The sequence below is a fragment of the Oryzias latipes genome, chromosome 15, assembly GCF_002234675.1.
Source record: "Oryzias latipes chromosome 15, ASM223467v1".
Lineage (NCBI taxonomy): Eukaryota > Metazoa > Chordata > Actinopteri > Beloniformes > Adrianichthyidae > Oryzias > Oryzias latipes.
In genome coordinates this window covers 9904623-9919488 of record NC_019873.2, presented here as the reverse complement: position 1 = coordinate 9919488, position 14866 = coordinate 9904623, and the positions used below count along the sequence as shown (strand labels likewise).

Below are 14866 nucleotides of genomic sequence, written 5' to 3'. Positions count from 1 at the left end.
TAATGTGTTCAAATTGCAGCTATCACAGCTTTAAATCTCTCTCCTTTACCTCGGGGACAGAGTCCCAGACAGACCTCCCTTTGATCTCTTAAAAAAATAAAAACCTCTCGCCTTCCTTCTCTGAATTTTCCACAGATTACAAACCTCTTTCAATCGAACCAAAACTTTACAACAATGGATGAAATTAGACAAATTTTTTGTTACTCTAGCAATAATTGCCGTCAATCAACACCAGAGCATGCTAAGCCAATTAGATTCAAGCACAGGAGCAAGCATTGCAGTGTAGTTACTGTGGAAAAACACTTTTTTTTCTGACAAACCTCCATGACAGAGACTTATTCGTCAACATCTATGGAGGTTTAGTTTTTAGATGTTTTTACATCACACATCATTTAACAAACCCCAATGTCAAAAGCAACTGAGAGGTTTCTTACAGACGGCCAACATCTGGAAGTGTCTTTCTCAAGGACAAGACTGCAAGTAAACCCAACCAAGTGCCTGTTCGACCTACTGAGCTCCATTTTTAAGTAATAACTTTAGCACGTAACAGCCAACAGTAACAGAGAAGATGTTTCAAAGAACAAGGCGGAGTGCAGCTCAACGGTAAAAACAAAACCAGGTGTGCGAGAAAAACCTCGGGAAATGACCCTCGCCAACACCACTCCAGATTATTTTCTTCGTCGGCCTCACCTGTTTAGCACGTTGACCATCAAAGCAACCGTGCACCAAAAAAACGAACGGGATTCAACCATCTGATCCACTAAATACCAGGATAGTACATTCAGGTGTAGGTTTAACCATTTAGTGGGAGCATTTATCCACAGCAGTTTGCAAATGTAGTACAAAGCAAGTAAAAGCTAATCGGAAGTCAATATATTTCAACTTCAGGCATTAGAAATGTCATGGAGTAGAAATGTTTAATTTAAATATTTTAATTTTAAGATTCGAGCACTTTGGGGATACTTGTGATAAAGGTCGCTGTGTCTGTAGAGTTGGAAAGCTTCTTCAACTATCATAGATCATAGAATTTGAAAATGCTGCATAAATAACCAGTCGTCACTCATTAGCAGAGAGTAGAACTCTAAAAATGCACAAGTCTTATTTGATCGTTCCATCCAATCTTGTCTCATAAAGTGAACTTTCAGTCTCAAGTGGATTTAATTTTTGCTCAATTTTAGTATTGAATTATTGTTTTTTTATTGTGTGTGCCACTTTTGGTAAATCCAGAGGAGAAATTTTGACTTAGTTTTGAGCTGTTATGACTTGGTGATCAAAAACAACAAAGGCTTAAATGTCTGATATTAGTATCGGCAAAAAGGTTTTATTGTACTGGCATAAAAATATCAAAATGTTATATTGAGCATTTGTTTTGCAACGTTACTAACCTAATTTTGAAAATGGAGTCTCTTATTATCAAAGAAAAAGACCAAACAAATTCTCCGTTTGGTTATATTTATATAAATTGATGAAGTTTATACACAGCAGGGTAGGAAACTACACCACATGGCGATCTTCAGAATAGAAGTTCTTGATGCTGCTTCTGGGACACTCTTGAAATGTGGCAACACACCCAATGAAACATGTCATTTAAAAAGCATTGCAATAACGTCTGCTTTGAGCCTTTAATACAATGAACATAATTACAGCAGATTTCTGAGCAGAGAAAATCTGCCTTGCGCTGATATGCAACACTTTACAGTAGTGGAGTGTTTACACAATCAACTTAAATCAATGGATTTTGTCGTAGCTTAAAGTGTTGCATATCGATTCAAAACCTATATGAAGAGCTACTTTTCTCCACGTCAGAATCAACCGATTCACGTCGACTGCAAAAATGGTCGAAGGTAGGTCAGAGAGTGTGTGTTATTTAGGTGGCAACATCTCCGGTCTTAAAGGGTTAGTATGCCTTAGGACATCTAAAATCAAAGTGCTCATAGTAACTGGAGTGAACTATTTTAGCAACAAAATCCTAACGGTTTATTTATTGTAATACAAGGAGCTACCTTTTTCTCAACACACCATGCCGAACAGAAGGTCCTAAAAATTTTATTATTATTTTTATTTGCTTAGTATATGTTGTGTAGCCGTGTGTCCGTGGAAGGGTCTTACTATGAACTTTTTATAGAATAAAAGCACACGAGCTCTAGAGAAGATCCGACGGTTGTGTGGATACTTGAACCAGCTGGGGGGCTGGTCGGAAATATGGGCATGATAGATGGTTTAAGTAGCATCTCCTGCTGCTTGACCAAACATCCCTCTGGTCTTCAGCAGGTCTGGCCGGGTGCTTGTGAGACGGAGGGGTAGAGCAAATTCTTTTTCCTGTCACTGGGCTGCTTGGTAATTTAATTTAATACCACATGTCAGATCGATTTGTGTATGGTTATAGGGTACAAGTCGCTGCAAGGCAAGTGCGCAGCAATTCCCTGCCAGATCCAATTAGCAGCCCCGGTGGTGATGGGGTGGGGTGGGCTACGGGGTGGAGTGCACGGCTGGTAGCTCCACAGGTGTTCATGTGGGCGCTTACTGGGCAGGCAGCATACGTTCCCAGAAACACAAACGGAGATGGATGCTAAACTGCCGGCACACACTTGTACACAACAGTGCTACCAAGACAACTGGATGCTTCCTCCACGAAGCCCAGCTGGAGGTAGGCATCCGGACTTTTTAAGTAACTTTTCATCAAACTGACTATTGAGGAAGGATGTGAAGAATGAAGACGTCCTCCTTGATAGCAAGGGACCGTCTCAATGACAGGGACATGCTGTCAAAAATTCCTCAAGAATAAAGAAGACAGAATATTGCTGGATCCGGTTTGTATTTAACAGCACCAATACATCTGTGGGAGTGGTGATGAACAACATAAACCTTTGGTTGGTAGAGCTGCTTAGTAAAGTACCAGGACTGACAGTAGTGGTGTTTGATCCTCATTACCCTACTGTAGTTCCCTTGAGCAAGACCCAAATTTCCCCAATGGCTATTGATTAATCTATGGTTGATCTGGTCAGCTCTCGAGTGGGAATCCATAACTGTAAATAAATGACTTTGATCTATCAAAATAAAGGTTTAAAATACTTGGTTTTGTGAAACTACGTTATTTCAAATAAAAAGGGAAGCTGTTGGCGGTAGTTTGACTATGTCAGCTTGTCTGGATCAAAGTAAAATCTCTGTCCACCACATGTGCACTTCTGGTTTTCCCAGCAGCTCATAACCTCCACCACTAAATTAATTCACAGTGTGTCAAACACAAAAGGAGTGTGCTCCCACAGTAACTAAGCACACATGCAGCCAGAACAAATGCAGTATGAGATTCAGTCCACGCTGCACAAATCTGATTCCACTCTATTACACTGAAGGTCAGCGCAGAATACAGTTTTTGCTATTCTGGAAATATTTATCTACCAGTTTATGTGACAGACTATACTGAATGCTAAGACTACTAAATAGCAGTATGCTAAAAACATAGCTCTTTAGTAACAGAGACAAAAAGTAATCACTTTATATTTTATGTGTTTTGACTCACTTGGAAAATTAAAAATAACCAACATTAACCAGATCTAGGTGCAACATTTTTATGTACATTGTTTAAAATACATCTTGAGATTTATCATTAAATTAGAAAATGGGTTCTAAATACTATATAGTTCTGAAATTTAGGATTGTGAAGATACATTCGTGAAATAAATTATTTCTATTGAAATCTTTTAACTTTTGTATTTGCTTCAGAATTTTTTGTTGTCACGATGACTTCAAAGAAAAAAATAAAATAAACTTCAAACAAGCCTACTTGCTATTGAATTTCCCAGTTTTGAAAGAAATGTTGAAACAAATAAATCAATCGATTTAGTATTTTGGTTGCTATATCCCAACCCTACTGTGGACAGTGACAAGGCTTTGTTTGGGCCACATCTACTATAGATATTTCCATGCTATACCTTACACTAAATTCTTCTTACCAAGCAAATACATTATCGGTGAAGCATAATTAAAAAAATACATTACAGTAGCATTACTATGAATAAGTAAAAAAGAAAAAATTAATTCTAAAAAAAAAAATTATTATATTTTTTTAAATCATAAACTCAGCAGTTTAAGTCACCACTTTCAATGAATTGTTATTATTTTATTTTTTTTTAACTTGTAATTGTATTTTATCCTACCTGTGCAGCACTTTGGATCTCTAGTTGATGTTAAAGTGCTTTACAAATAAAGTTTTGATTGATTTGATTGAATCATATGTCTATGTAAATGCGAGTAAAGGTGCGTTTTGGGTTTTGTGTTCACGCACATTTTTAACGTTTTATTCTATTCGTACAAAACACAAGGCAAAGGCACAGAAAGCTAAACCAGGTTAGGGTTAGGTTAGGTAAACTTTGACCAATGTGGGACTCTGATTTGGTAGCGACATATTGATGGCGACCCCCTTTAAATTCACGGAAGTGCCAGATGTTTAAAAATGTATCATGGAGGTGAAATCCATAAATGTGGTTTGAGTCCTGCCATAAATGACACCAAGTCTTTCAACCTATCGGAATAGAGCTGTGAAAAAAAGCTTGGAGCAAAATTCATGAGATTTGCACTGCTTGGACATTTTGCACCAGGCCTCTTCCAACTGTAGGCGGTGGACATGCGCTAGTATCAAGTAGCGACGGTCTAGCGTGGACAGCAGGGGCTAAATGCATCACATAGCTAGTGTGAACATAGCATTAGAATGAGTCTCTTTTTATTGGCTTACTGTTCAGAGGTGGAACCTGCTGTTTGCATGCACTAAAAAGCAGACAGTTGGGAAACACCATTTCAAAGCGAACCTGATAAATAAGAAACCAACTTTTAGAAGGTAGAAGTGAATGTGATGTCTAATCTTCCAGCAGTTTTGGTTCACACTTGTTAAGGCTGCGAGGCTCAATCTGAATGTTCAAGTTGCGGTTTTATCATTGAAAGTAGAGTTCAAAGCTTGAAGAACAAAGCAGTCGTTATGGAAACATGGTCAAACAAAAAAGGCGTTCCGGCTTATTTGCACTTGTATGAAGCTCGGTCGCCTACGCAACTCTGTCATTGTCCTGCTATTAAAAAACAAGGATCTGTCGTGACTGTTGCATCATCCTGCTTAATTAAATGATAAATACAGTTTCAACTAACAGCACAAGCCTAGATGGGAGGAAAACACCATTTCCACTCAGTTATCTAGTTGGCATTTGGTTTGTTCTCCTCTGAGCAGTACAGCTTCTCAGTCATCAAGACAAGGGTCCTAAACACCCAATCTAAGAGCCACATTCACTTATCAGTCATTCAACATTCCTACATTTTGTCAGCTAATTTCAAGACACCAGCAAACAGTCTAAAGATTGTCATGTCATTTACATTTTATCTGTTGGGCTTTTAAACTCCCAGAAAAATTAAGCACTTCTGGAAAAAAAAGACTGTCTTCAGGAGGAAAAGCTCCACAAATAGCCCTTTTATTCCATTTGGATCTACTGCAACCCAATAAATCTACCATAACATCCTTTTATGGTTATACAGATGAATATATGTGGTGGTTAGTATCATTGTAAATGACACTAACAGAACAGAGCATAAACAGACGTGCCTACGTCATGTCAGCTGTCAGATCTTTGTAGATGGAAGAGAAAACTCATTGAGTATTTTTTTTTAACACTAAGAAGGCTATGTTGTCTCCGAGTTTGTTAAACCACCGGGGACTTTGTCTGGATTACACCTCTGGATGTTATCAGTGGAAAAGTAAAAAAATCGAATGACTTCTGAAATTTCAAATTGGATAAATAACTTCGTCACAGTCCTTTTTGGTAAATCTGGGGGTCGTTTTAGGTTAAACTGGGCATTTTTCCACACCATCACAACTGACGACTCCTCCTCTATCAATTTATTATCTCTCCTATTGTGTGTGTCAGCAGTCTACTAAGAGATGTTCCAGATCTCTTACTTTAGTTTTTGTGACATTGTGCTAATTTGTTTCCTGACCTCCAACTGCTGCAATGACCACACTACTCCTTTTGTCTTTTCATTGATGTTCCATTGGTTTTGTGTGTGTATCTGCTTGCCCTTTCCGCTCTGTTGCAGTTAATAACAAACATGTTTGTCTTAAAAGAGATGTTTCAATTTTGTTTTGTCCGACTCTTTCCTGCCTTCTTGGACTCCAGTAGATAGTCATCCTTACTGCGTCTGGTTCCACTGGAGATTTCCTTCTGGTCTTCCACTAAGAATGAGTTTTCTCTCCATCATTTCCATGATAACCGCTAGCAACCATGGGTCAGACTTTGTTACATGACATTTTCTAAAAGCGGTAATGTAGAAGGGACCAAGAAGCCAGATAGTCGCAGGGTTGTTGGCGTGCATAAGTGTTAGACAAGACAGTGGTTTATGGAAATCAAATGGGAAACTTTCCTAGAAAAAATGCAAGGAGACAAAGAAAGTGTTTCCAATGTAAATATGTGTACCTTTGTTTGCTACAAAAAAAACCAAATCTGATACATATGCCTTTTTTATGTAAGCCCACATAAGGAGTACATTAAGGCAGCCCATTCTTTCTAAATTTCTAATAGAATTTACACCCTATTTATGTTTTAAACTGCAATAATTCTGCTGTTGTGGACTATGGACTGCTTTTATTTGGGGTTATGAACGCTCACAGCATTCAGCTTCCATTAACAGGTCATTCCATCTGTAATGAGAGCACAGCTACAGAACAAGGAGAGAAACACTTCAAATGAAAATGGACGGCGATCTGTAATATGACTGCATTTCAGCGCATCATGCACATGGTTGCCGGCTTATTGGGTCTCCTTAGAGGTGAATTGATCAGTGGAAGAACGATTAGAAACAAACAACTTGTGGGACCAACCTCTCATGCCTTTAATCTGCCTTTCTCCATATAGCCAGCCGTTGCCATACGGGAATAACAACGGGTCAATTTACCGGCAGGCCAAAGTGGAAAGAGATGATGAATGTGTCACCTGCTACAAGGTGTGTGTCAAATATGGCTAAATTAGTAGGGGCCATCAGGTGTACTTGTGTCATGTGGTGCATGTTTACAGAGTTTGCTCTGCATCGAGAATTTGGGGGCAACTACCAATTTTAGAAGCCCCCACCAGTTCTGTCAGTTTTCTTAAAACATGTGATTATGTGTATCTAAGCTGTTAGCTGCCCTTTAGTCAACTGTAACTACAGTTTTACATAGGCAGTGGTGTTGTATCAAATAAAAACATGAAACAAATAAACTAAATCAAGCATGGACTTTATCAGTTTGAGATCTCAATCATTTTGCAACTTTGTTTTTGTTTTGTTTTTTAACAGGAATATCCTTATAGATGAAGTGTGGTCACATTGAACACTATTAAAAGCAGTTAATATCCAAACAGGAAATGTTGGACTGCTGTTTTCTGCTCTCAAGTTTTGTGATGTCATTTGGTTTAGGTGTTTGTGTTTTTCCAGAACACAAGCTCATGTTGATATGTGGATGGTGGAGAGGTAGAACGGTTGACCCCTTATCGAAAGATCATGGGTTCCTGCCTGCCCATGTAATGGTCCTTCGGCAAGACACTGAACCCCACTTTGCTCCTGGTGATTTTAGATTGGCGCCAGTGTTGGGCAGCTGAGACGCCATCAATGTATGAATGTGTGTGTGCATTGGTCTTGGGCCTTCTAAGAAGGTTGTAAAGCGCTATACTAGTAAACCAGGTGGAAGCCTCCATCCATCTTCCTCCACTTATCCGGGACTGGGTCATGGGGGCAGCAGTCTAACAAAGAAGCCTGGAGTTCCCCGGCCATTTCCTCCAGCTCCTCTGGGGGACCTCAAGGTGTTCCCAGGCCAGCCGAGAGACGTAGTCTCTCTAGCGTTTCCTGGGTCTTTACCGGGGCCTCCGCCCAGTGGGACATGCCCGGAACACCTCTCCAGGAAGGCGTACAGGAGGCATCCGGACGAGATGCTCAAGCAACCTCAACTGGTTCCTCTCGATGTGGAGAAGAAGCCGTTCTACTCTGAGCTCTCTCCGGGTGACCGAGCTTCTCACCCCATCTCTAAGGGAGCGTCCAGCCACCCTACAGAGGAAGTTCATTTCAGCCGCTTGTATTCGGGACCTCGTTCTTTCGATCATGAACCAGAGCTCATGATGATGTAGAAGGGTGTTTATTTTTTTAATCTGACATTTGTGAGACACACTGTAGAACTTAGAATGCGGATTTTAAACAGCTTTTTCTGCTATCGCCTTGTGTTTCTATTTTCGACCAAATCATTTTCTGATTTGGAGCTGGACTTTACATTCTTTTTGTTTATCAAATATTGGTATTTTCTTTATTCGTGTGCGCGTCAGCCATGCATGCCACAGAGCAGTAACCCAGCAGCATGCAAGCTTGCTCTGTGTTGTGCCGTCCATGACTATGTCAAATTGATTTTGATTACTTCTAAAGATTTTTGCAAACCCACCACACGCCCCAGGTAGATTGCCTACACATATATTTACAGTATATATCAAAAGGTTATGCTGACCGCTTCAAATGATCCCATCCTGGTTCAGAAAATAAAAGAATCCCTGTTGCTGCAGCCTCTTGAAAAACAACAATCTATTGTTTCGCAAGCTACTCTTTCTTCAGAAGAACCCTAACTAATATTTATGGTGCAGCTCTGATCTGAATTTCCAAATCAACAACTGGCAAAAGTTATCCATAATTTGTATTCCATTTTCTATATAAAATAAACAAGTAATATATTCTCCCAAAAGTTAGGCAAAATTTAAAATGTATTATTTAATTAAATTTAGAGCTTTGATGTCAGGAGTATGTTGTTTTTAGAGTGATGTATGAGAGGAGTGTATCTGTTGTGAGTGAACAGGAAGAGGCTGAAGGCTGTGCACACAAACACTCCAATAATTTCCAGGGAGAAACAAACAAAACCATAAACACTTTCAGATACACGTCACCCACAATCACTCAGGATGAGACAGGGCAGTGGCTTTTAAGAAAATACACACTGTGGCTGATGTTGGTAAAAATAGAGGGATGGTGGTCCGAGTCACAGCCAATAAGCTTCATTTTGAAATATTTGCAAACAGGTTCGATTCCCTCTACAGTGTACTGAGCGGCAGGCATGTGTGCGCACAGACTCGCACCTCTTTGAGCCCCTCAGCCAAACTGTCAGCAGGCATCAGCACAACCATCCCAGCATAGAGTCGACAAGGCAGATGTGCAAACCCGCCCAACAACTTCAGCACACCATGAATGAATAATACAAAAAAAAAACAACAGCCACCAGTCATATTTCAAGAAACAGACTCCCATTCACCTCTACAGAGACGTCAGGGATGAACAATAAACCTGACCAATGGGAGGTGGAGGAAACATACTCTGAATATAACAGGGGAACCTGGAATCGCTAGTGTAAAGCTTTAAGGATGCCTTTACTGCAATGAGGCAGAAATGTGTGAATTCAACTCTTCCCCCTGAAATGAACTGCACTATTCTTCTCATTTCTTTCCAGTAAAGACCCTAGCTTCTGTTTTAAAGTTTAACAAAAAACAGATGACCAGATATTGCAATTCCTCTAACACCACTGGTCTTTTGGCAGGTCTCAAAGGAGAAATTTCTCATCGACTCCCTCGTTAAAAAATAAAAGTGGGCCTCAAAATATGTTTCTCTGCATTGCTTAATTTTCTACTAAAGACAACCCTCTGTGTGTGTGTGTGTGTGTGTGTGTGTGTGTGTTTGTTTGTAGGGCCATAAGAATAAGTTATTTTTATTTTATTTTATTTATCTACAAAGTCACACCACTTCATGGACTGGTGGAGGATTGCGGCTACCAAAGTCAGAAGCCTGACGGAGTGACACGAACTCAAAATAATATAATAATGGGTGTATATAACGACCTCAAATTAGCACCTATTGGAGACCTGCTATATCTGAATTCCCTCACTACACCCTAACCCCTAAGAGACTATATAGTACAGGACTGTCTATAGCCCTGGATTTTAACTGAATTTGGATGTGCCAAAAGTGACGTCACCCATTTCTAAAAGTAAAAACCTAATAAATATGAACATTTTACGAAGACTATTTATGGATCTACTGTTTTCTGTTGATAAAAACTTAGCCAGTTCTTTTTTTGTTTTTGTTTTTTACAGAGTTTCAAGCACAATGCATTATGGTTTTTATTTGCCAATCTTGTTAGCACACTAGTTTTTTTGCGTGTAAATTATTTTACAGTTTAAACACATGGAGGTTTTAGCTTAAACTGAACTATTTACCAGAAGTTAACAAGGTAAAAACTTTTGAAGACACAGCAGTGAGATGAAGGTCTGCTGCAGCCTGGCCTCAACAGTGAAGACGATAAAGCAACTTTAAGCAGAATCATTTGAGCCTGCGGTCCACAGAAGCAAACTGTATTAACGGCAGGCAGCCTCTTTAGCACAGCACAGCTGATATAAACTCAAAAAGACAGAATGACAAAGTCAAGGTCAAGTACTCGCACTACTGCAGCTAGAGCACGGTCCAGACTGCAGATGAATGAAACCGTTAAAAAAGAATCTTCTTCTGGTTTGACAACACAATCAAGCTTCAATAACAGAAAAAAATCCAGAATATTTTCAAGAAGTGAGACCAAAACAGAAGTTAAGAGATCCTTGGCAGTACTGATTCAGGCACATTCAGTACAGACTGTGCAGTGACATGCAGTTAGAGGCTGAACTGGCCTGTAAGGGAGGACGGGCGCCTAGACATGAGAAGCTTCCACTGCAAATATATTTAAATGACACCAAAGCTATTAGCATACACAGAGAGAGCAACTGTTTTCACCAGGCCAGCGATGGAGGCTCATATCTGGAAACCATCAAGGGAGGAAGAAGAGGGGGATGGACAGTGACCTTTTCCAGATGGTATAGCCTTTAATCCTGACTACAGAGTCCTGCTGAGGACATGCAGACTGGAGACGTCTGATAAATCAGCCTGAAATGCCACCGTGAATCTGCATTTGGATGCGTGCATCAACAAAAAAGGAGACTCGAGCGCTTTGAAGTGGGTCCACTTGGAAAGGCTGAAATGAAGGTTGGATATTCATGACTGATTGGAGAGCTGACAGCACCGTTGCCTGCTCTGGTGAAGCTCAGCGCTCCAGTTCACTAGTTAGAAGAGTTCGTTCCAATATCTTTTCACTAACTAGTAAAACACACTAAACAGGAACACTAAACTATTCTCACTTGATCGATTTTGATTTAGTTAATCAATCAACTAAATATCAAAATCAATCAGAAAATCAGCTAAAGGGGACTTAGAAACTATTTCCACTTGATTGATTTTGGTTTAGTAAATAAACCAACTTAAAATTAAAATCAATCAAAAAACAAGCTAAAGGGGACAGAAAGCTATTTCCACTGTAGACATCCTCTTCATTTGACCGATAGAAATTAAACTACTAGAAAAGACTCTAATTAGAAGTAAGGAATTTTATTGTGTAGAAACATTTTCATCCTTCCAACTCATTAAAATGAAAAGATTAATGAAAATGAAAATGGAAAAAATGAGTGATGGGTTTAGTTTAATAGAAATCTATTATATTGCATCAATCTTTTCTTAAAAAATGTTTTCTGACCTATTTGAGGTTTCCGATATATTTTTAAGGCACAAAATATCTTTTTTCATCTGCGTTTCACTCATTTTCCATCCAGCTTCTCACCGGAATTTAAGGGATTCTGCAGAAGATTTACCGATTAAAATTTTTTATTTAAAGGTCTCGAAAAAAGTATAGATGCTAAAAGACAAAACACTGAGAACTATGACAATATTTTTTATTGTTGTCATGTAGATTAACAGCAAAACTTTAACTTGGTTGTTGCGTAAAGTAAACCTAAAAGTCCAGAGACTGCTCTAAAAACTGAGCAGCATGATTGGATCCATGTGTCACAGAGCACCAACCGTAAAAAAATATTGACCAAATGAATTTTGGAGCAAACTACGGTCAAGCTGATAAATAGAACATAGTGTTTGTAATATTTGAGTCCTTATTTCTTTCTAGTCAGTATGACAATATGTCTGCTCCAAAGAAAGCAGGTGAATCAAGAGAAACTGGAGTATTTTTCAGAGCTGGAGCTCCCTTAGAACTTTTTCTGAATTGCAGTGCAAGAACAAACCCAAAAGAAAAAAACTTAAATTCAGTTATTCTTTCAGCTCATCGAGAAAAAAAAAAATCAGAACATTTCTAAAGGCCTCCAGGACATCAATAAAGCATTTTGATCATGATTTACTATACACATTTTGTGGAAAAAAAAAACTTTGGTTTGGAAAACTAAAACATAAAAGAACAAATCCTTTTGCAAGGTTGGAACTAAAGTAAATAAATATAGGTGCACATTTAATTTCTATATCACAGAAACATTTCCCCCCCAAACACTGATCTGAATCAGAGAAATGGAAAAAAGCATGATGGTCAAATTCTGCTGTGTTACTGCCCCCTGCTGGAAGAGATTCGAACTGCAGAGACGGTAAACCACATTAACAGTGACTTTCAGATCACAGTGCTTTCACCATACAAACCAATGATCGTTAACGATTGTATTCCTCCTCGCTCATAATGTGGCCCTGGTGTCCTCCTGACAAACACCCTAGGATTCAAACCATCAACTTCCCCAATTGGCAGATGGCTCCTCCACCTCCTGAGCTGTCCGAGGATATCACAGATAATCCTTGAACTGTTGCAAATGTCACAGAAAAGTGTGCAGGGAAGCTTTGCTGCAGCGACAGGCAATAATTAAGCCTGACATTTGCCTGTAAAACGCTCATTAATCACTTCCAAACCGGGCTGACGCCATGCCTGTAATATCTCCAAATTGCAGCAATTAGAAAAGGTTTTGCTAGAGGGGCCTCGAAATGCTCTTTGCTGTTCAAAATGTCAACATTGGGACAATCTAATCAGCACGAGGAAGATGAAACTCCGCCATCATTAATTTGTTATGATGACAATATGCATCATGTGCAGCATAGCTGTACCTGACAGCCGATTGGGAAGCAGCACGTGTTCTTCATCAAGAGCACAACCTCCGTCTACTTTAGTGCTCAAACCACAAAATATAAAAAACTGAAAATGGATTTAGCTTTAAAAAATGAAAATAGTTGACATTTCTGAAGTTTGCACTGTTAAATGTGGGTTGGTGGAGCCCCCTGCTGGCTTGACGGCACTACTGACACGGTATAGGTGATCTTTAATTCAGCTTTTCTTCAGAAAAAGAGATTTTATGGAAAACTAGAAGGAGAAAACGTCTCGTGTTGGACACAAATAGTCTCGCTAACCAACTGCCTGCAGTAAATGTACTTAAGCAACTTTTAAACAAAAATTTATTTATTTTTGTGGTTAAACCGTTTTTTTGCAACAGGGAGATTTATCTGAATTGTATCTACTTGTCAAAAAAGAAAACTAATTCATTTATCTGTTCTAATAGCCCCCCAGCTCAAGGGGGTCTCTGGAAGAGAATCTCAGCTGACATTTGAATCCGGAAATATTGATATTCTAGCCCTTGGCTCAATGGTTGTTTTTTGTTGTGTTCAGATATTTCTGGTCTGAAATTTGTTCTTTTTTTCATTTTGATCTTATGAGTTTCTAATAAATGTCCTTTCATGTTTTTTCTTATATTTTTAACACGGGACATGCCTCTTTTCTTCTGTTATTTCTTATAGGGAAGCATCAGTAGAGAGTATTTATGTCAGGTTTCTTGGCGCCCTCTTTGCATTTATTCCGCTGTCGGCTCCTCATTTCTATAGTATCAAATCAGGATCAGTCTAAAGTGATTGAAAAAAACAGCGTCAATAGAACAAATTAAATATGATGGGAGGAAATGATGTCACCATAACCTTTACCACCTGGTGGCAATCGTGTCTAATGGGCTCGAAGCCCCATCAAATAACAGGGTCAACGCCAAAAGCGTGAAGCCTGAAATAAAACTGTCAACTGAGGATTGAAAGCGAAGTGGAAGAGAAACAAAAACAACATTTAAAAACACAAAACCGCAGACGCTTAAAAAAAAAAAAAAAGTTATTTTTCATTTTAGGTTCTTTTTTTTCTTACAGTGTTTGTTTTTCAAATTTACAATCTGGTTTTTCATTCACTTTAGGCCGATCCTGGTTTGACAGCACACACCATCTCACTGCATCTTAAGAAGCGGCTGACAGCGGTCGTACAGTCTTTTTAAGAATTCAAATTTGAACTTTATGTATTTTCTGTGGCAGGACAACTCGAGGCACTTAACATTAAATTAAAAAAAATTATTATTAAAAAAACATGAACAAACATTCACACAATAAAAACCAAAGGAATCAGTCCATGACACGAATTAATACATAAGTAAAAAACCTATCCCAAAGCTAAAAAGAGGTTTTCATTTTTTTCTTAAGAAAGACAAATACAATTTTCCCAAAAATGTCCACAGACTTGATGAATCTGTCAAAAAAGATCAACTGCATAATGGAAGGCAAAAGACCTAATATCTTTTTTTTTTAAACACCATAAAAGCATCAAAAATATTTTCTCAAAAGTGAATGTTGAGTAATTTCAAACATTTTTAGAAATGATGTGGAAGTTTTCAATCCTTACAACAATTGAATGTTTTTGTTTGTAAAATTAATGCCATTTTTAACCTTAAACAAGGACCATAAGATTACTATCAGTAGATTTGAATGTTTAATGTTGTTTGTACACTCAAATAATATACTGTGACTCAGAACTCGTTTTGGCCCATAAAACAATAGAATTTTGTTTTCTTTTGTTTGTTTGAACGTTTTGTTAAAACTGCTTTGCCTGGTCATATTAACAATGAGTTTTTTTATCATTCAATTATCTTTTCTTAATAATTACAGGAACTGATATTTACAAAAGTGA

At 38.5% G+C, this 14866-nt stretch overlaps 1 protein-coding gene across 1 annotated transcript in view; it reads right to left on the bottom strand.

Moving 5' to 3' along the window:
* The window catches only part of pdzd8 (PDZ domain containing 8), a 40511-nt gene that overhangs the window by 10599 nt on the left and 15046 nt on the right, over window positions 1-14866 (bottom strand). The gene's annotated exons all lie outside the window — the stretch shown is intronic.